This window comes from Pan troglodytes, chromosome 18, assembly GCF_028858775.2.
Source record: "Pan troglodytes isolate AG18354 chromosome 18, NHGRI_mPanTro3-v2.0_pri, whole genome shotgun sequence".
Classification (NCBI taxonomy): Eukaryota; Metazoa; Chordata; class Mammalia; order Primates; family Hominidae; genus Pan; species Pan troglodytes.
This window is the reverse complement of record NC_072416.2, coordinates 12570565-12592052: the sequence shown is the minus strand read 5'-3', so window position 1 is coordinate 12592052 and position 21488 is coordinate 12570565. Positions and strand designations below refer to the sequence as shown.

At 43.6% G+C, this 21488-nt stretch overlaps 1 protein-coding gene across 3 annotated transcripts in view; it reads left to right on the top strand.

The window, feature by feature from the left end:
* GRIN2A (glutamate ionotropic receptor NMDA type subunit 2A) overlaps positions 1–21488 on the top strand; it is a 428905-nt gene that overhangs the window by 217295 nt on the left and 190122 nt on the right.

The following is a 21488-nucleotide window of genomic DNA, read 5'->3' as shown; positions in this document are numbered from 1 at the left end:
AATCATATTTAATAATAGTAATATAGTGCCTGAAAATTATTAAGCACACACTATAAGCCAGACATTGTGCTAAATAATTTCATGTGTGATAGGAAGAATAATGGCTTCCCTAAGATGTCCATGCCGTGAATATGTTGTTTATAGTGCAAAGGGGACTTTGCAGTTGTGAGATTCAGGGTTTAGTACCTTGAGATACGGATGATCCTGGATTAGCAAGGTGGGACCAACTTAATCCTGTGAATCCTCAAAAGAGCTTTTGCAGGATGTGGACAGAGAAAGATGTGAAGATGGAAGAGTCAGAGAGATGCAGTGGTGCTGGCTTGACGATGAAGGAAGGAGTCATAAGCCGAGAAATGTGGGCAGCCTCTGATAGGTGGAAAAGGCAAGGAAGTGGATTCTCCCCTAGGGCCTCCGGAAAGGAAAGCAATCCTGCTGACACCTTGATTTTAGTCCAGCGAGACCCATTTCACATTTCAGAACCACAGAAGTGTAAGAGAATAAGTGAGGATTATTTAAGCCTCTGCCAAGTTGATGGTAATTTGTCATAGCAGCAATAGAAAATGAACGCACCATGGCTGATCCCATTAAATTGTCACAAGAACCTCAATTAAGCACTAACACTGGTCACATTTTCAGGAAGAAGAATTCAAGGCTGAGTAATTGTGCAAGGTCCCATATTTATCAAGTGGTAGATGCAGGATTGGGTCACTGGTTCCAGGGCCACACTTGTACTGTAAATTCATGTAAGCTCCATGGTATGAAACTCCATGTGGATATTTGACGATTCCCTTCAAGTCCATGCGGCAGTGCCTTTGCACACATGCCTTCAAGGATGCTCTTGCCTCCTCCAAAGAGTCACCTGCAATCTCTGCTGCTTCATCCTCTGGCTGTGTTGTGTTTTCTTGGGAGCCCTCTCCAAATTTGCAATTAACCCACATGGCCCTTTCCTGCTGTGCATCAAGACACCACATGCCCTATCACAGCACTTACTGCATGGTGCGGTGTGGCTTTGTGTCTGTCTGTCCACTAGACTGTGAGTTCTTTCATTCCTGCACCACAAGCACTTCCTCTCCTCCACCAGGACATGGCACTATGTCTGGCACATAGCTCTAAAATGCAAGCCCCATGAGGGCAGGGAGTTTGTCCATCATTGCTATACTCCAGTGCCTAGAATAGTACCTGGCACAGAGTAGCTATATAGTAAATATCTGTTTAATGGATGAATTATTGAATAGCAGATTCTCAATAAATATACAGAGGCTGAAGGTTAATAAACCTGTAGTAATTATCTAAAAGCCTTTTGTTTATGTTTCAGTAGTACTTTATGGAGGCATAGCTTACATATAGTATAATGCATGAATCTTAAGTGTAAAGCTCAATGAATTTTTACACATATATACAATTGTGACCACACAGATCGAGATGCAGAACATTTTTTTAAAAAATTGTTTAACACCACATGTTTTCACTCATAAGTGGAAGTTGAACAATGAGAATACATGAACATAGGGAGAGGAACATCACACACCGGGGCCTGTCAGGGGTGGGGGGCAAGAGGTGGGAGAGCATTAGGACAAATACCTAATGCATGCGGGGCTTAAAATATAGATGACAGATTGATAGGGGCAGCAAACCACCATGGCACATGTATACCTGTGTAACAAACCTGCACATTCTACACATGTATCCTGGAACTTAGAGTAAAATCTTTTTTTTTATTATACTTTAAGTTTTAGGGTACATGTGCACAATGTGCAGGTTTGTTACATATGTATACATGTGCCATGTTGGTGTGCTGCACCCATTAACTCATTTAGCATTAGATATATCTCCTAATGCTATCCCTCCCCGCCCCCAACCCCACGACAGTCCCCGATGTGTGATGTTCCCCTTCCTGTGTCCATGTGTTCTCATTGTTCAGTTCCCACCTATGAGTGAGAACATGTGGTGTTTGGTTTTTTGTCCTTGCAATAGTTTGCTGAGAGTGATGGTTTCCAGCTTCATCCATGCCCCTACAAAGGACATGAACTCATCCTATTTTATGGCTGCATAGTATTCCATGGTGTATATGTGCCACATTTTCTTAAACCAGTCTATCATTGTTGGACATTTGGGTTGGTTTCAAGTCTTTGCTATTGTGAATAGTGCCGCAGTAAACATACGTGTGTATGTGTCTTTATGGCAGCATGATTTATAATCCTTTGGGCATATACTCAGTAATGGGATGGCTGGGTCAAATGGTATTTCTAGTTCTAGATCCCTGAGCAATCTACCGATTTCCACACCGACTTCCACAATGGTTGAACTAGTTTACAGTCCCACCAACAGTGTAAAAGTGTTCCTATTTCTCCACATCCTCTCCAGCACCTGTTGTTTCCTGACTTTTTAATGATCGCCATTCTAACTGGTGTGAGATGGTATCTCATTGTGGTTTTGATTTCCATTTCTCTGATGGCCAGTGATGATGAGCATTTTTTCATGTGTTTTTTGGCTGCATAAATGTCTTGTTTTGAGAAGTGTCTGTTCATATCCTTTGCCCACTTGTTGATGGGGTTGTTTGTTTTTTTCTTGTAAATTTGTTTGAGTTCATTGTAGATTCTGGATATTAGCCCTTTGTCAGATGAGTAGGTTGCAAAAATTTTCTCCCATTCTGTAGGTTGCCTGTTCACTCTGATGGTGGTTTCTTTTGCTGTGTGGAAGTTCTTTAGTTTAATTAGATCCCATTTGTGAATTTTGGCTTTTGTTGCCATTGCTTTTGGTGTTTTAGATATGAAGTCCTTGACCATGCCTATGTCCTGAATGGTATTGCCTAGGTTTTCTTCTAGGGTTTTTATGGTTTTAGGTCTAACATATAAGTCTTTAATCCATCTTGGATTAATTTTTGTATAAGGTGTAAGGAAGGGATCCAGTTTCAGCTTTCTACATATGGCTAGGCAGTTTTGCCAGCACCATTTATTAAATAGGGAATCCTTTCCCCATTGCTTGTTTTTGTCAGGTTTGTCAAAGATCAGATAGTTGTAGATATGTGGTATTATTTCTGAGGGCTCTGTTCTGTTCCATTGGTCTATATCTCTGTTTTGGTACCAGTACCATGCTGTTTTGGTTACTGTAGCCTTGTAGTATAGTTTGAAGTCAGGTAGCGTGATGCCTCCAGCTTTGTTCTTTTGGCTGAGGATTAACTTGGCATTGTGGGCTCTTTTTTGTTTCCATATGAACTTTAAAGTAGTTTTTTCCAATTCTGTGAAGAAAGTCATTGGTAGCTTGATGGGGATGGTATTGAATCTATAAATTACCTTGGGCAGTATGGCCGTTTTCACGAAAAATTTCAAAAATTTTGTTTAAATTTAAGAGGTGCAAGTGCAGTTTTATTACATACATATATTGCAAAGATATAGAACATTTCTAGTTCCCTATGAAGTTCTTATTTGCTCCCTTCTCACCAACCCCAAGATAACCATTATTCTGAATTCTATCATCATAGATTAGTTTTGCTTGTTCTTGAACTTTTATAAAATTTTCATTCTGTTCTGTTATAAATGGGCTTATATAGCATGCCTTCGTTTTGTGGCTGGCTTCTTTTGCTTCAGCATGATGCTTTTGTGGTTCATTCGTTAGGATGAGTGTAGAAAGCTCTTTACTCCTGCACTCTCCTAGTGATCCCCCACCCCTGCACCCCCATATCATTAGATGAGTTCCCTGTCTGGAGCATGTGACCTTCTATTGGGTTGTAGCTGCGTATTTCCATCAGAGTGGTAACCAGAGATTCAGACTTGGAATGTCTTCCTCCGGGACCACAGCTTCAGTGAGATAGTAGTTCTTGGTACATGGTTGAGGCTTAATAAAGAGCCATTAAGTAGACGAGTACATGAATAAGTACTGTACTTTTCTAACAGTCTTTTGGGTGCTAAAGTCATACATATATTGAATGCTTGCTATATACCAAGCACTATAGTGCTGAGTATTTTACATCCATTAAATTGCACGTAAATGAAAACAACAATAACAAACTCACTTGAATGGTAAATGTTATTAGCTCAAGTGTATAACTCAGGAAATTGAGACTAAGAAAATTACAGCTGGGTGCGGTGGCTCATGCCTGTAATCCCAGCACTTTGGGAGACTGAGGCAGGAGGATCACTTTAGTCCAGGAGTTTGAGACTAGCCTGGACGACATTGGCAAAACCTCATCTCTGCCAAAAATACAAAAATTATCCAGGTGTGGTGGAACACACCTGTAGTCCCTGCTACTTGGGAGGTTGAGGTGGGAGGATGGTTTGAGCCCAGGAGGCAGAGGTTGCAGGGAGCTGAGATCATGCCATTGCACTCCAGCCTGGGTAACAGAGCCAGACCTTGTCTGAAATAAATACATAAATAAAAATAAAGTGTATAAAAAAGAAAAATTACACGTTAGGAACAAGTGATACAATTAATAAAAGATAGTCTGGTTGACTTCACAGCATATGCTCTCCCTACCTACCTAGGCTGCCTCGTTTTCCAGTTAATTTTTCATTTATAAAAGAAACAGGCTAATTATAGAAAATTTGAAAAATACAGAAAAGCAGAAGCAAGAAAATGTAAAGGCATCCATATGCTACAACCCAAGAACAGTCGCTCTTAGTATTTTGGGGTGTATTATCTTTTTGCATTATTTTCTGTGTATAGTTTTTTATCTGTTTATTTAATAAGGTTATGATAAAAGTATACATGCAAAATTATATCCAACTTTTTCATGTAATCTCTACTTAGGTTGTTATAAACTCTGTGTCTGCAATCTAGTTCATTCAGTATTTATTCAACTGATATTTATGAATTACCTACTATGGGACATTGTTGATTGAGCCCCTCCTATATGCAAAGCTCATTTTTTTCCTTTTTCACTACTAGGTTCTACTATCTGTTACCTGGGCCAGATAGTTGGGTGTCAACCTGGAAGCCACATCATCTCTGCCTTTAATATTGCTCAATTATGTGGTTTCAGTGAGTTTCTAGGTTTGCTGGTATGTGCTATGGTTTTTGTATGGTTTTTTGAGATGAAATCTCGCTCTGTCACCGAGGCTGGAGTGCAGTGGCCCGATTTTGGCTCAGTGCAACCTCTGCCTCCCGGGTTCAAGCGATTCTGTTGCTTCATCCTCTGAGTAGCTGGGATCACAGGCATGCACCACCATGCCCAGGTAGTTTTTGTATTTTTAGTAGAGATGGGGTTTCACCATGTTGGCCAGGCTGGTCTCGAACTCCTGACCTCAGGTGATCTACCCACCTCAGCCTCCCAAAGTGTTAGGATTACAGGCGTGAGCCGCCATGCCTGGCCAATGTTTTTAATTAATACACGAATAAAACCACAAGAAAACCATTGGCAAGCCCTCTAGTTCTTTGGGCTCCTTGCTTTAGCACAGTGGAAAGCCTGTGTACTAAGTCAGAACGGCGACTCCTGGAATAAATCATCCCAGGTGAAGAGTTGATACGTTGCACATCGGTAGCTTGGGTGGCATATTTAAATACTAACCAGGCTCACTCTGCAAATAGATTGAAGTGATTCCAAAACCTCGGTGCCATAACTTGATTTTCAGAATCAGGTGGAACCTACAAGCCTATTATGAGCTCCTATGGGGAGACAGGCAGGGCATGAGGAATAGAAATAGGAGGAGGAGACAGAACATCATAATTTTGCTCTAGGTTTAGGGATGGAAGCTGGTTGGTGGGTCAGGGGTGGGAAAATGAGTGAGGCTTTTTATCTCTTAGGAGATTGGAGATGTTTTCAAGAGGGCTGTGAATCATTTGAGGCTGATTTCAGGGCACTGTGACAAATGAGTGCAAATCCAGCCTATTTCTCTGGTCCAAATGAATACTTGTCCTTGTAACACTGAAAACCAAATATTTGAATAGGAATGAGTATTCTGGGGTATTCTGGGGTAGCATGGCTCAGAGGCTCCTAGCAGTTGTTCAGTGACTTAAAAGGAAGATGGTTGTAAAAATTTGGGGCATAAGCTGAACATTTGTCTGATTCAACATAAATTAGCACCAATTCTGCTCATTTTGTGCCTTTTCCCTACCAACTCCTCTGTATTTATTCATTAATTCATTTATCTAACAAATATTCACTGAGCACCTTCTGTACAGCCAGCACAAGGGATGTATCAGTGAACAAGCCCATGCTTGTATCGATTTTCTAGTCTGTTAAGGCAGTTTATGCTTTAGTGTTTATTTAGCACATACTATATGTGGCTTGGAGACAGGTGGAGGTATGGTATGAAGCTATTCAGGTTCTAATTTCTGCCCTCAGCTTGCAATCTGGTATGCAAACGAATATATGCAACTGAAACCTAATACACAGCAAGCATTCTTTCCCCAGCTCTCTGTAATTCCTGATAGTTCACTTTGGCAAAGTGCTTCCATCCCATGGGGTCTTTCCTAGTACCAATTTGCAGACTATTTGCTTCAGAATCTACTTAAAAATACGGATTTCTGGGTCACACCTCAGACATACTGTGCCAGATAAAATCCGTGGGAACAGAGCCCCAGGAGACCATTGCTAAAGATATGCAAGTGGGGTTGAACCTGTGTGTGTGTGTGCGCGTGTGTCTGTGTGGTCATTGATAGGCATGAGGAGTAGTAAATTTGGCAATTCACGGTCTGGTTTGCCAAGAAAGATGGTCTCAGAAGACCAACATTGCCCACATCAGCAAGAGGGAGCCATGGCTTTGTGGCAAGTCATCATTCAAGGAGGATGGATTTAGTAGTAAGTTCAGGTCAGGCTGGATGTTATTAATGGCAATTATGATAACAACTAAATGTATTGGAAGTTAATTGCATGCCAGGTGCTTTTACATCAATTGCCAATTTTAATCCTCACAGTCGCTTATGCAGAAGTTATAGTTATCTTCATTTATGGAGGAAGAAGGCAGGCACAGAGAAGCTAAGCAACTTCCTCAAAGTCACCCAGCTTGGAGATAGCAGAGCTGTGATTCTAAAGCAGTTTATCACTATCTCTCTTTCCTGGTATAACTGAGAGGAAAGACTAGAGAAGCATGCACAATCAACATGGAAAACAAGCCAACCGTGTTCTTTGGGGAAGCCCTTCATATCAGTGGCCAAGTGTTGCTCATGGGGGCAACCAATGTGAAAACCCTGCTGAAAACCAACAGGCAGAGGCCCAGGTGATGTTCACCTGCCCAAGTCTATAGAAGAGTTCTCAGGTGAGGTTCAAAGAGGTCCAGGAAATGCGAGAAACCAAGCCCTTCAGAGTCATCGAGGGGCATCTTTCGGTTGTTAAATTTCCCAATTAAAGAAGAGTTGAGATAGCCCCATTTTGACGTGCTTTGCTGTGGTTGGGAATTCTGGCCCTATTGCTAATTATGATGCGATGACATCATTTGGGTAATCTCCCTTCCTATTAGAAGCTGCCTCTTAGGTTTTATATTTGCTTTATTTCCACTACTCTGGCCACCCAGTGCATGCAGAGAACAACTGTGGATTGTGATATTGTTACTGGTAATGTCTTTCAAAGTGAATTGGGGTTTCACATGGGAAGGCATGAAAAAAGTTTATTAAAGGTACCACAGTATCAGGACCCAAATACTGAAGAGTGCTCGCAGAAGTGGAAGAGCTTGTTCTTCCTTGGGTGGTCCATGAGCTAGGGAGTGGCTGTGTCCCACAGTGAGAGCAGCCCTGTGTTTGGAGCTCAATCCTATATCCACTGTGTGTGTTCTGAACATGGGCAGCTCCCTTAAATAATCTTCCCTGAGTAAAATTAGGGGCTGGCACCAGATGAGTGCCAGGCTGGTCCCCCTGGCTGAGAACAAGCCCTAGGGAGATAGCACACAGGGCCAGAGTGAAAGCCAAGGGCATTCCCAGGGTGGAGGAAGTTAGGAGCATTTTGTGATCACAGAGAGGCAGAGGTATGCTAATAAGGGAATTAACACCTTTTCTCTGATTAGCAGCCAGGGAATTATTGAAAGGGATTAGATAGAAACTGTGAAAAGATTCTTGGGCAACTGAGAGGTGAGAGGAAGGTAATAGCCTCTTCTTTAGGTACAAAGGAATACAAATACATTTTATTAGCAGAGAACCAGTCTCTTTCACCCTCACCCCAATGGCTATCTTAAAGACCCTCACACTTGCCTCCTATCCGGGTACCTTTGCATATGAAGCACCTTCTTTGCAAGAGGCATTCTGTCCTCTCCTCTTTGCCTAGATAACCCCTACTCCAGCATCTCCTGTTTGGAGAAGTCTTCAACCATCTAAATTGTTCTGTTTCCCCCATTGTGCATTCTTAACGCACCATAAGCTTTTCTTACAAAATGTGAATTTCAATGGCAATTTTACACGTGTGTAGTTGTTCAATTAATGTTTGTCTTTTCCATCTGGATCATAAGCTCTTTGAGCGCAGGTTTCATGGCTGTTTTTGTTCACTACTGGATTCTCAGCCTTCAGCACTGTACCTGGTCCAGAGATGAATAAATAGTAGGTGAAATGAATGAATTAATTAAAGACACAGTTAAGTGATAATTGACATCTGGCTCACTGTGCAGTTCTAGAAGTTGGTAAGATTCATACTATTTGTCATTCCTGTGAAGAGACTGAAGCTCTAAAGATCAGTGAAATGAAGTGAGTTTCCCGAGACACACGGCTCATACGTGATAAACCAGGACTTGCATAGATCCCCTGAGAATCTGAATTTTTATTCACCTTTGCTTTAAGTATGGGTATTATGTGGCTTACAGGTAGAGGTTTAAAATTTTTTAAGTTAAAACATGAAAATAACAGAAACAAAAACAGAAAACACAAGAAAGCCCACAGGACGGTGGATTCTTTCCAAACATCTCACTTCAGTGGCAGCTACATTTGAAGAAAGTCTACTTGTTGCATTTAAATTACCTGTCACAAATCACAGTGTTCACCCAGTAGCAGCTAGGAGGGGCTGATTCAAGCCCCTGAGAATTGTTTTGTGTCTTGATCATGAGTCCGAACAACAGAACTTTACAAGGATGGTGCAAGCCGCTTTAAGGGGTGATGGAACCAATGATAGGAACCAGCACCTAACACCTGGCAGAGACTTTGTCAGCGTGATGCCCAAGCCCCTGGGGATTTCTGCCCAAAGGTGATACAGCCTGATGGGTTTCCTGGTTTGTTGAAGCTGGTGGTGAGAGAGAGTTTGAAAGAAATGACTTACTCGATGCTGTGTGACACAGGGAGCTCATTCGCCTTGATGCACTTAGGCAAGCTGCCTAACCTCATACAAAACAAGCCAGTAAACTAGTAAACCAAAACAAAACCAAAAATGGAATTAGGCTCCTACAGTGCTGGAGATATAGTGATTAGTAAGACAAAATAAAACAGCACACATAGCCCCTGCCTTTCTGGACAATTTGTTTAAATGGGGGACACATACATTCATGAAAGCAGTCTATAAATCAATGTTGATTAACAGCCACATTAAGTACTATGAAAATATTAGGTTGGTGCAAAAGTAATTGCTGTTTTTGCCATTAAAGGTAGGGACAGTAACAGTAATTTACTTTTGCACCAACCTAATACAAGAAAGAGCATAGAAGAGAGGAAATTTGCCTAATCCGTGAGGGTATGGAAGACATCCCTTAGGAAATGATGATCTAGAAATGAATGAAGGAAGAATAGGAGTTGGACAGAGAAGGTAAGAACAGTTCAAGGAACCTGGAACAAGACAAGCAAAGTCTCTGTGGTGGACACAAGGTGGCCGAGAGGTCATTGCATCCAGAGAGGAGAAAGCAAGGTGGGGAGGCTGTGATCTGTGACAAGTCTACATATCCCATTGGTATCCACAGGCCATGTGGTGATTTGTGGTATTTGTCCTCAGTGACATTTGACACTGAATGGTCAGCACTGGAGTGGTGGTAAGCTCAGGCTGTTGAGAGAGTGAAACCCTCGCCTTGACTCAGGCAAATGGCTGCAAGGATTTTTTGACTGCCCACGGGGATGACACCAAACTCATCCCCAACTTCAGACAGTCTGTAGAATAAGTACAGTCTGATCCCAGGTGATGGAAACCACATCATCACAGTCACTATGTGCATAATAACTGTGGAGTAAGCCTAACGCCACTTGCTACAAACTTATCACTCAACATAATGAACATAAAGGACGCTGGCCTGGAGAAAGGAGGACTTTGACTCATATTGAATTCTGGATTCATCCCGCTGCATGACTTGCTTTGTCGATGCATTTCATTTAAGTCTGGAGAGGACTTGAGTGCCGGGTAGAGAGATTTATTTAGAGGCAGAAGGCTCATTAAAATCCCAACCTTTTTGTTTTGTTTTGTTTTAAGCCGGGGTACCTCTAATTTGTGGCCTGAAAATTTTGCTCGGCAAGGGATTGAAAAATGGAGAGATGGGTTTGTATGCCAGGACTGTCTAATCACCATCCTGTGTGAGCTTTAGAAAAGGACTCATTCTGCAGGCTATTAATGAGGTGAGTGTTTAATGGCCCCTTGATGCTCCCCCATCAGATATAGTGTCTTGAGTTTTTAATAAGCTCTGTTCTGGGTCCTTTTCAAATCAGAGTGTTGGAACAAATCCTTGAGGAGACATCAACAGCAAGATGATGCAATGTGTGTGAGCTGGAAAGAGCACCCGTCTTAACTCCAGAGAGTGTCTAGGAAGCTGTCTATCTCAATCTGCCGACCACGTGCACATCTAATTTTCACTTCCTTTTTGTTCTCTGGGGAACAAGACACACTTAGGTTTTACGTTTTCTCTGTAAAGAAAAGGTGATGTCCGGGGTGAAAAACCAAGGAATCTTGTTCTTCAACATTGAAGGTATATTGCAAGCATGATTTTGGAATTAAAAAGGAAAAATGTTCACTTCGTTTTCCTTTAGCATGTAGGGAGTTATTTTAGGATATCCTGTGTTTTCTGGCACAAGTTTCTCTGTCTAGGACAGAAGGATTGACATAGAGGACATTGGGGAATGGGGAAAAAAGAAGGCAGGAGGAGGAGCCCCCTGACCCCAGTTTGAATCCCAGTATTCAGAGAAATTCTTCTCTATACCTCTAAAATACTGTTGTGTTTGAGAAGAAGCATGGGGCAGTTGGAAAGTGTTGGAACCTCCTCTACTGTCCCCTTTACTACTTCTGCCTCCTTCACTCCTCTGGACCACTCTGAGGTTGTGCTTCTACCTACTCCACTTGCCTTAAAGCTCCAGGTGAACATCTCACTGCACCACACAGCAGTACCTTTCAGCCTTTGTCTTCCTGGACACTAGACACCTTTCACCCCTGCCTTCGTCTTCAAGCTGTCTACTCCCGTGGCTTCTAAGTTATCGCATTCTCCAGCTTTCTCCTCGTACCTCTCCTACATTCCTTCTCTGCCTCCTTTCCACACACACTCTCCTTCTTCTGTTAGGGGATGCCGTCCACAGCTGTCAATAACCACCGCCCCTGGCAGATAGACAACTTCTAAATCTCAAGCCTCAGCCCTGACCCCTTTCTCATCTTCAGACCTGCCTATCCAGCTTCTTGGTGGACTCCCTGCAGGGAGGTTTCAAAAGCAGCTAACCTAAACCTGAATTCCATATGCATTTCTCTGTCCCCCTACCTATACTCACTTCTACCCTTGCTCACTCATTCATTCAAAAAACATTTACAGAGTGGCTACTGTATGTCAGGTACAAGGCTAGGTGCTGGAGCTACAATTGTGAGGAAGAAAGCAAGGTCCCTAACCTGTTCTCCACTTTCGTAAGTGACATCACCATTCACTTGGCAATCCTCTTTCACTCCCCAATCTCCCTGCCAATCCGATCCATGAGTTGCCAAGACCAATTGAATGTACCTCCTAAACATCTCTTGAACCTCTCTTTTCTGTATCTGTATTGCAGCAATCCTAGTTCAGGTTTTTCTCTCTTTTCTGGAGTTGCTTCAGTGAGATTTCTCTGGGCCTGCTTTTCTGCCTTCATTCATTCCCTCCTCCAAGCCCTTCCTCATACTCAAGTTCAAGTGGTCCTTCCCGAAGATAAAAACTTGCTCATGTCACACTGCTGCTAAAAAATTCTTTCATGGATTCTTCTCATCAACCCCAGAAAGCATTAACTCCTTGTCTCTTTTTTGCACTCCCTTTCTGTGTCTCTCCATCCTTCCTCCTTTCCATGCTCTTTCTTCCTCCCTCTTTTTCTTCCTTTTTCCCTTTTTCTCTCACTTTCTTGTTGCCTGACTTTCTCTCTTTCATCCAATAATTATTTGAATGTCTTTAATCCAATCCCACAAATATAAGCATTGAGTTCCTCTCTGTTGCAGGCTCTGTCACGTGTACTTGGGATCAATGAACAAACAGAATATCCCTGACTTCATGGAGCTTATATTCTATCAAATAGGACATTGAACAGACAGAAAATATTAATAATAAGCATTGTAAGTAAATCATATGAGTTATATGGAACGTAAAGGTGACAGACACTATGGAACCAGATTCAAAGGTATTTCTCATTGTGAGCCAGAGAGGCATGGACCTACCCTCAGGCCCTGCCTCTTCCCCTAGCCACACACTTCTCTGGCTCTTTTTTCTTTTTTTTGCATATGTTTCTTCAGCACTAAGCTGCTCACATTCCCTGTGGGCGCCATGTTCTTCAATCTGTGTGTCTCTGTACACTGTCTTTGTACACTGTCCTCTCTGTACTCTGTCTCCAGACCTTTCCAGCCTGTGCCAAGTTGCCCTCCATCTACAAGGACCTCAGGGGTCACTGGGAACCCTTTCACCCTCTCTTGCTGGGTTGGGTGGGTCCCCTTCCTCTGCATTCCCTTGGTGCCCTGAGCTTTCTTTGGCCACAACTCTCACTACTGGAGCATGCTGAGGGTGGGTTGAGCTGTGTGGCTCCATGACTTTCTCTCTGGGTGAGTCTTGGAGGCCACTGAACCCTCCACACTTCCAACCTTAATTTTCTCAGGTACAAAGTGGGAAGGAGAGCCTTCTATTTATTTCTCGTGGTTGCTACAAAGTTTGCAGCAAATATGAAATACCCAAGGGTGAGCGGTATCGTTGGGGGCTGGGAGGTCACTGGGCAGTGAGTGTCAGGGCTTCCCTGTCCTCTGAGCCCTGAGGAAGGAGTGCCTTCTGTGTTCAACAACACTGGAGAAGACAAACTTACCTGAGGTTGAAGAACACATGGGCTGACTTGGGCTCTCGCCTGCAACCAGCTCTGAGTGTGATGGGAGCCAGGAAGCCCTGGGGCTCAGCATGAACACAAATGGACCTTATTCGATTGTGTTTTTCTCCTTTCAAATAGTAATTTGGACCCTTTTCAGAGGCTGACATTCAATTTCTTTTTCTATGTCACTTCGGAGAAAAAAACCATGATTTTTTCTGTTAAAATCTCTCCCTTTTCCACCCCTTGTTTATGCTCCTAATTCCATTTGTGCTCAGAGTTTAATTGTAATGGTGAGCTCTGGTCACATTTAGTTCATCCTCTTCTTTTGAGCTGCAAGTGGGTCTTGGACAGGCTGCCCAGCTTCGTACTTGCTGAAGAGAACAAACAGATACTAGCTTTTTGACATGCACGCCTGTGCGCACATACACAAACACAAACACAAATGCACCCATGAGAATTTAGCATTGCTCTGTTAAAGGGGCAGATGATATTCTGTATTTGGTCTGCTGGTCTCCAAAGCAATGAGAGGTGAATAAATCGGATGCCCATAAGATGCTTATTTACATAAGTTAAAGGATGCTCTGTATTGTGTTAGCTTCAGTGGGGGGAGTGATTTGCGAGCAGAATGTTATGCTCCAGGAAAACAGTGCAGATTAGGTTGCTAAATCTCCTGGCATTAGTTCAGGGTGCATTCTTCTGTTGTGGATGCATTGCTTCCAGAGGAAGAAGCTGGTGATGGAAGAAGCACTGTGCTGGGGAAGGGTTGATCTTCAGATGGTATCTGAATATATGGAAGAATGACCAGGTAAAGGAAAGGGAGCTCACAGGTTAAGCACCGATAAGGAGGAGGTGCACATTGTCAGTGGTGAAGAGCAAGGGTTTTGGAATCCAGTAAAATTTAAATTAATTAGTTTTGACATTAGACATTAATACTACCTTCTTCATGGGGTTTCATTAAAGACTGAATGAGATAATGTGGAAGAAATGATTGGAATGCAATAAATAATTAGTAAACAGCTACTCTACATGAGCTCATCTGATCTATGAAGTTGGTGGAAATTGCTTTTCCTGTTTTACAGCCTAGGACACGGAGGCTTAAGGGGTAGAGCCAGTTTCTCAAGGCAACACGGGTAGCGTGTGGAAGAACTGAGGTTTGGACCTAGTTGTGTCTTATTCCAGAATCCTTGCGCCTTCCACTGCACTAAGCCACCTCCCATGATTTGGCTGGGACTCTGCTCCTGCAAAGCAATTATAGCTGTCCTGTTCGCTATCTGCTTAGTAGCCTCATTAGAGAAGGCTGTCATTATAGCCTATTCAAGTTGTAGGGCTTTGCAAAGTGAGAGGGGTGAAAATGATGCTTGCAAAGCTTCCTGGGGGCTTTGGATACCTAGAAGGAGCAATAAGATGTGGGTCTCCAGGTACCCACATCTGATGGGTGGTGACCTCCTCCCTCCTAGACCCTTGGTAGTTTCTTTTTTCTACCTTGGCCAGGGCCTCAAGTAACCATGAGGTCCAAGGGCTCCCTAGGGATCCCCTCACACCACCTGCAAGACTAAAGATACCTAGGAAAAGCTTTTGGTGAGGATATGTAGCTGGGAGAGGAGAACACATAAAGGGGCTTGGGAGTGGGCTAGAGATTAGGGGAGGGAAACAGTCTGTCCCTGTGCTCACAAGAGCCCTCAGTCAGCTCTGACAGCAGCAAGGACATGGGCTCTTTTTGGAATCAATTCCTTTCCTGGGTTTTGATAGAGAAGGAATCCACTTTGCCTGAATCTGTTTGGTTCCTGAATCCTAGAGAGCAAGTAACAAGGGTTCAGACAGTGAAGAATGCCAGCGCAACCGTCCTCAGAATTGTTTATTACTTTCCTGCCTTCAGATTGTGAGAGTTTGGGTAGCAATGGATTCTCACACTGCAGACACTCAGTCCTACCTCTGAGCCCCCTCATTTCACACCCCCCGTTCATCCAGCTCTCACTTATACCCTGCCCTCTCTAACCCATCACTGTGCTACTAACTCAGCCACTCCCTTTCTCACTGGATGTTCATTTATTTCTTCAATCTCTTATACCCACAACTCATGTCACATCCACCCATCCATCCATCTGTTCATCTGTCCATCCATCCATCCATCCATCCATCCACCCATCCATCCATCCATCCATTTATCTGTCCGTCCATCCATCCACCCACCCATCCATTTATCTGTCCATCCATCTGTCCATCTGTTTATCCCATCTATCCATTCATCCATCCACCCACCTGTCTACCCATCCATCCATCTGTCCGTCCATCCATTCATTCATTAATTCATCCACCCAACCATCCATCCATCTGTTCATTTTTCTGTTCCGTCATCCATCCATCTACCCTATCCATCTATCCACTTACCTGTCCATTCATCTGCCCACCCATCCATTCATCCACCCACCCATCCATCCACCTGTCCATCCATTTGTCCTATTTGTTCATCCATCCATCCATCTGTCCATCCATTCATCCATCCATCCATCCAATCTGTTCATCCATGCGTCCATCCATCCATCCATTCGTCTGTCCATCCATTCATCTGCTTACTTATACTTTCACTGAATGTGTTCTCAGCTCCCCATGTACTGGGAGCTGGGCTGGGTGCTATTACTGTACAGATGAATTAGCATTAATCTGGTTGCGTGGAGACAGCTATTTAAATAGACACCTAAAATACCTGGTGACGATTGACAATAGAGACCTGGACAGTGTGTTCTGGGAGCACCGTGGAGGTGGAGGGGAGAGAGGAGGCGGCAGCTGTTTCCTATTTCCCCAGTGAGCTCCCACATTAGTCCCCTACCTTTCAGTTCATGGAGCTCTTGCTCAGTACCCTGTTACAGATGCCCCAGCTCCCCTCCAGGTAATTAGAAAACTGCCAGGTCCATTTTATAGATGAAAAAAATGGAGGCTCAGGGAGACCCAGCCACTTGCGTACATTTGTGAGCTGCAGCGCTGGCATGCAGAGAAGGGTGGCTATGCATACCCTGGGGTCATTTTCTTTGCTTGGCACATGGCCATGGGCACCGTAGGACTGACCAGTGCTTCCTTCTCTCTCTGTGCTCTTCTCGTTCCTGGATGGCTTCAGTTCTCTCCCAGGAGTGAGGCGGTTCACCCCAGGGTGGCCCCTCTTCCTTTACTCCCATGCAGTATGTTCTGACTCATAGCTGAAAGTGTTTTGCTGGATAAGACGATGGGGACTGACAGGCATGACATACCTGTGATATACTGAAGGAAACACACGGTGGTGAGAATGTTAGACATCAGACACTGTCTTATGTCATTGCCTAGTCCTCCCTGGGATGGACAGAGGTCACCTGGCACCAGGACCCCTGGGTCAGAACCATCACTCTGAGAGATGCTTGCAGCATGATGTTGGGCATGCCATGTGACTTGACCTCTAGAACTTTGCTACCGAAAGCTTGGTCCATGGACTAGCAGCAACTGATGCCACTCGGGAGCTTGCTTGCAGTGCCCCAGCCCCCACCCGCTGTGTTTTAACAAGATCCAAGGTGATTCTTATGCTCATTGGAGTTTGAGAACTGCCTCTCTCTAAGCCCCAACTTCCTTAACTGTAGAATGGGAATAGAAATATTCCCTGAAACATTAGTGTGAGGATTAAATAAATGCACTTGAAGATCTCTGTGTGATCGACTGATTGTCCTGATTTGTCCAGGACTGAAAGGGTTCCTGCAAAGCGGAACATTCAGGTTTAACATTGGAATGGGTTGTCAACCTGCTTTCACCTCAGTGCTTGGCACGCGATAAGAGCTCCTTTGCCATGGTGCTGCAAAGTTGTGGCATTTAGAAGACGTGGAAAAAGGCCACAGGGGAACTGTTTGTATTTGCATTAGTGCTGTGGTTGTGGGTTGTAGTGTTTTGGGTTTTGTTGCTGTCATTGTGATTGATTCTTTCTTGATTACAACAGCCACCATAATCACAGCTCTCATTAATGGAGCTCTCGGTATGTGCTCAGAGTAATACATGCATTATCCCAATCACAACAACCTCTTTAAAGTAGGGAATAAAATTCCCTCCATTTAAAAAAAAATGAGAAAATGGAGCCTTAGAGCTAGTAAGGATTTTGTCCAAGGCCCAGACACCAGTAAGAGAAAGAGCTGAGATTTGAACCCTCTATTTGGTACCAGTGTCTGTGCCTTTGATAACAGGAACATACAGACTCCCAAAGGGAGAAGAAGCAATTTCTCCTGGAACTTGAGCATTCAGAGCTGTTTGTAGACATTTCTTTGAGAACACTGGGATATTTTTGAAACGGACATTTCGACGATAATGTTTACCACCAGGGCCTGCCCCTAGCAAGTGTTACGGGAAAGCCCGAGACACTCCTTTTTATTGCAGAAATAAGGCTGCTTCCTTCAGTTCAGCAGCAGCTCCTCTATGTATGACAGCCAGAGACGAAAACTTAATGAACGGGACTGGTTTGCTTTTTCTCTTTGCTGGAACAGCTTAATGATAAGCGATTATTATTGGTGGCAACTTGTCATGTCTTAAGTCTTGGTCTTGGCTGTTGTGGCTGTCAGAGTCTTTGAGAAGAAACCAATCTCAGCACATATTAGAGAAAAACAAAAAACAATGAGGAAAGATGAAGAGCTCATGCAGGGAAAAGTGAGATTTGTGAAGAGAGGTGGGTGTCCCAGGAAAAAGGGAAGAATGGTGAAGAAAAAGAGAAGAATGGTAAGAAAAGGGAAGGATGATGAAGAGAGATGCACTACCCTGTAGTTTGAATTATTCTGATTCAAGTTCAGGAAGATGACTTAAACATGTTACATTATTTTTTTCCTAGCCAAAGTGGCATCAGTAATCTTTGATTGCAAGTGACAGAAAAGCTAATCAAATTGGCTTAAGCAAAATGAGGTAATTAATTGGGACATGCAATTGACAACAAGAGAATTCGTCTTCAGGTGTGGCTTGAACAAGGTGTTCAACATGGATATCAGAACTTGGTAACTCTCCATCTTACAGCTTAAACTTTGAGTCTGATAGCTTTCTTCTTAGGATGGTATATAGTGGTTGGGTGGCTGCCAGAAATTCTGGTAGAACATCCATCCGAGTTCAAGTCTAACAGTAAAAGAAGCTGTCTTTTCCTAGTCCCTTTCTTCATAAATCCAGAAAGCCACTCTGATTAGATCAGATTAGGAAATGTTCCACCCCCGAATTAATGACTGGCACTATGGGCCAAGTGGCTTGACTGAGAGAGAGGAAAATGAGGGCTCTCAGGGGGAATTCACTATTACCAGTAAAGGAAGAACAGATGCTCAGTGGTCAGAATAAAAAATATCCACCAGGTGGCTCAGGGAGGCCCATGCTTCATGAAAAAAAAGGGATCTGAAGAAAATAGTTTCAGAGGCACAGAGAAGGCCAGGGGCCCAGTCACAGTTGGGACTTGCAAAATAAAGCTGTTTCCTTGTGCTTAAGTTTATCAGCTCCTCAGAGACCCAACCCCATGGTCTCTGGTCCAGTAGGATTTCCCTCTGGCTTTAGTGGGAATCAGGCTTGCTTTCTGTGTGAGATTAGCTGGACCTAGCCCCAGACAATCCATAATTGCTGATGACCCTGTTTGGAAGCGTGGAGTCAGATGCTCACCTGCAGGTTGACAGAGTACCAGGTAAAGCCAGCTTGGGTCTTTGCTGTTTCCTTGCATAACAATAAGGGTCTGAATCTCAGCAGGGCCTCCTTTTGGCCAGCCCTGCTAATGATCTAGAAAGCAGGGCTGAGTTCAAGAGCAATGATCATTGTGTGGTCCTAATTAATGTACAGTATATTGGGCTGTCCTAAATCAGCTGCAACGAGAATCAAGAAATACATTTCTCCATGCATTTATGAGTTCTTTCCTCTGGCATTGTGGACTTGATAGTGGGAAACTTGGCTCTGGGTGGTAAACTGGGACAAGGTCTGAAATTCCCAGGAAAACATGGAAGTTCTAGCCACAATATTTGAAGTTAGAGTACCAGTTGACTAAATGATATAGCAAACGAAAGATGCTGGCTGCATCTTTCAAGTCATAACCTAGCAAGTGTTATGGGAAAGCCTGAAAGACTCCTTTTTATTCCAGAAATAAAGCTGCTTCCTTCAGTTCAGCAGCAACCCCTCTATGTATGACAGCCCTTCTATGTTAGTCAATGTAGGCTTACCTATTGGCACAGATCAGAATTCCAGAGGGAAGAACAGGGTTATCTTACACAAAATCCCCCAAATTCCAGGTTTCTCCCAGGTTCCCTACTGGGAGACACTGGTGGCACATTTAGCAGAGGAGTTGTTTGCAATACAGTTGACCTAGGAATTAGATACAGACTCCCTATCCTGACTACAGGGCACTCATTGTGTGATGTGGCCTCTGCTTCCTGTCCTAACTCATGTCTCACCACTCTCTCTTGCTCCTTAATCTTCAGCTGTTCTGACTTTCCTTCTGTTCCCTGAACTTGACGAACCCTCGCTTACCTTGGCATATGTGTCTTCTGCTGGAATGGCTCTCCCTACTCTCATCTCACCCCTAATCTTTGCCTGGATGACTCCTTCTTCATATCATTTTGATCAGCTCCAATGTAGCAGATCAGATGACCTAGAGTGGGGCTCCTCTCTCCACCCCACTCCTGAACTATGACATCATTTGATTTCCTTGAAATTATTCTATTTTTTTTAATTCAAATTTTTAAAATTTGAGATGGGTCTTACTCTGGGGTTGGCCAGACTGGTTTCAAACTCCTGGCCTCAAGCAATCCTTCTTCCTTGGCCTCCCAAAGTGCTGGGATTACAGGCATGAGCCACCATACCCGGCCAATTGTTCTATTTATTGATGTCCTTCTTTGTTTGTCTCCTCCCCTAAGAATGTAAAATTCATGGAATCAGGGTCCTTCACTTTGGTAGCCTCCTTCCCTAGATTCACTTTCCTGGAACAATGCCTGGTACAGAGCTGGAGTTTGTTAAATTTGTTGAATGAATGAAAGACAATCCACGAATGAATGTCTCTTTCTAGAGTGGTAGGTCTGGCAGGTCTGCTTAAGTACATAGAGCATGGGATCCTTTCCTGCCCACGGGCAGTCTTGCACTCTAGGGGGGATGCTTGTGCCAGTTTCCTTCTCAAAGAAGTGGTCCAGCAGTCTGCAAGGTGCTGAGCGGAAGTCAGGAGGGCACGGTGCCCTACCCTCAAGAATTGTCAGTCTGAAGGACATGCAAGATTCACACCTCTCCGCAACTAGGCAACCACATATGATCCAGATTAAAATATTTAATGCAGGGATAATAATAAGACATCCCACTGTATGCTATATAGAGCTACATATTGGATATGCCCAAGAGAGATATTGGCTATGATGATGGTCATGATGATGATGGTGAGGAGGAGGAGGATGGATGTGATGATGATGGAGGATGATGATGACAGAGGAAGGGGGAGGGAGGTGGGTGGTGGTGGAGTAGTTGTTTTCCAGTGTGACCAATTCAGCTTATGTGCACGTGAGAATGCTATCCATCTGAATCCTCAGGCTTACCAGGCTTATTTGATGTTTTTACTTTTCCTCTCACCCCTGGAAATTGAAATAAAATATGTTGAAATGCTCAGCTGATACACTATGAGAGTAACAGAAAGCACATCAGGGCTTACCAGGGCTCACAAGGGCAATCCTCAACAGGAGAATGCAAATTCCCCAGGAGTCTCTCTGGATCGTTGCTGAGTTACCTCCATTATTTCCTTTTCTTGGCAGACAGCAGGAAAATAAGTTGTGGAAATGGGTGTGGGGTTGACAATAGTGACCAATTCTCTCATGCTTCTTGGGTGTAAGCCTCCTGCCCTGCTCATCCTTCCCCAAGTACTTATCAGGCCCCTAGTGTGTGTCAGACATTGTACTTGGCTTTAAAGATACTAACTTGAATACCTACTTCTCAACCATACTGCTGTTGAGAAGAAACAGAGGAAAAACTAATAAATCAGCTTTAAAGTTCAGATACTCAGGCCACAGAGATTCCATTTCAATCAGACTTGCATGGGGCACAATGCATAGGTTATTCTTTGATAACTCTTCAAGGGATTCATATGTGCAGCCAGGAATGAGAGCCACTGATGTGAGCAAGGGAAAACTGGATGCATCTGACGATGACTGAGCTGCCATCACCATGGGGCCATGTAGATCTCAGGGAAGTCATTTAACCGCTCATCCTGTGTCTTTAGGAGAAATGCCATCCATGAGTGTTATGCCACTTGCGTTATCTCTTGAGTAGTTAGGATCAAAGAGATAATGGGTGTGGATGGGCTTTGTAACCTTTATGAATGGGTAAATGGAATGTAAGTTGCTATTAGGATCTAGGAAACACCAGGCTTTGGTACCCATGGAGTCAGG